The following is a 2,001-nucleotide window of genomic DNA, read 5'->3' as shown; positions in this document are numbered from 1 at the left end:
TGGTAATGCTGTGTGGAGATTAATAATAATCCGCAACGGAAAACCGGAACGAGAATAGTCGAGAAAGTATATTCTCGAGGAGCGGTAGACTGCTTTTCAACCGAAGTCATAAAAGAGCCACACGCTCGACGCTACTCCCGACCGGTCCGAGCGAACCGAAAGTGCCTTCCTATAAATACCGAACGGCCGGCCGCTAGGTCGGCGACGCATGGGCTTACGCCCAGGCGTATGCCTGTGCAAACCGCCGTGAGAGCGTACCATCCCGCCGGCACGGTAAAACTTAGACTGAAAATATCGTCGAACATATCCTTTCATTTTATAACGTTCTATACATGAAAATTAATAAATTAACATGCAGGACATAATAAATTCACATTCTCATGTAAATCATGGGTTTAATTAATATTTTAAAAAATTTTAAAACCGCCCAGAACCGATGAGATGAAAATATTAAAACGATATTTTTGCATTTTCTTACGGTAAAACATTAACAAATAAGCGACTATAGCAATATAAAACTCCATTTGTAATTTAATTAATCAAAATTAATATTTTTTTTTGATTTTTCAGCGATCCAGAACCGATGAGACGAAAACATTAAAACGATATTTTTGCATTTTCTTACGACAAAACATTAACAAATACGAGACTATAACAATATAAAACTACATATGTAATTTAATTAATCAAAATTAATAATTTTTTTCGATTTTTCAGTGATCCAGAACCGATAAGTCGAAAATTTTAACAATCATATTTTTGCATTCTGTACCGTGGATCCATCGTTAAACGCTATTAAACTAACGTCCGTGATGGTATAAATGCAGATTTTCGCTCCGTTTAGCCAAAATAACGAACTTTAGGTGCGCTCCGAAATATTTCAAAGTCCCAGCGGCGTATTGCTTCGCCTCTTAGAACCGATTAGTCGAAAATTTTAACAATCATATTTTTGCATTCTGTACCGTGGATCGATCGTTAAACGCTATTAAACTAGCGTCCGTGATGGTATAAATGCAGATTTTCGCTCCGTTTAGCCAAAATAACGAACTTTAGGTGCGCTCCGAAATATTTCAAAGTCCCAGCGGCGTATTGCTTCGCCTCTTAGAACCGATTAGTCGAAAATTTTAACAATCATATTTTTGCATTCTGTACCGTGGATCCATCGTTAAACGCTATTAAACTAACGTCCGTGATGGTATAAATGCAGATTTTCGCTCCGTTTAGCCAAAATAACGAACTTTAGGTGCGCTCCGAAATATTTCAAAGTCCCAGCGGCGTATTGCTTCGCCTCTTAGAACCGATTAGTCGAAAATTTTAACAATCATATTTTTGCATTCTGTACCGTGGATCCATCGTTAAACGCTATTAAACTAACGTCCGTGATGGTATAAATGCAGATTTTCGCTCCGTTTAGCCAAAATAACGAACTTTAGGTGCGCTCCGAAATATTTCAAAGTCCCAGCGGCGTATTGCTTCGCCTCTTAGAACCGATTAGTCGAAAATTTTAACAATCATATTTTTGCATTCTGTACCGTGGATCGATCGTTAAACGCTATTGAACTAACGTCCGTGATGGTATAAATGCAGATTTTCGCTCCGTTTAGCCAAAATAACGAACTTTAGGTGCGCTCCGAAATATTTCAAAGTCCCAGCGGCGTATTGCTTCGCCTCTTAGAACCGATTAGTCGAAAATTTTAACAATCATATTTTTGCATTCTGTACCGTGGATCCATCGTTAAACGCTATTAAACTAACGTCCGTGATGGTATAAATGCAGATTTTCGCTCCGTTTAGCCAAAATAACGAACTTTAGGTGCGCTCCGAAATATTTCAAAGTCCCAGCGGCGTATTGCTTCGCCTCTTAGAACCGATTAGTCGAAAATTTTAACAATCATATTTTTGCATTCTGTACCGTGGATCCATCGTTAAACGCTATTAAACTAACGTCCGTGATGGTATAAATGCAGATTTTCGCTCCGTTTAGCCAAAATAACGAACTTT

Source organism: Osmia lignaria, unplaced genomic scaffold (genome assembly GCF_051020975.1).
Source record: "Osmia lignaria lignaria isolate PbOS001 unplaced genomic scaffold, iyOsmLign1 scaffold0171, whole genome shotgun sequence".
Lineage (NCBI taxonomy): Eukaryota > Metazoa > Arthropoda > Insecta > Hymenoptera > Megachilidae > Osmia > Osmia lignaria.
Note: the sequence above shows the minus strand (reverse complement) of the source record.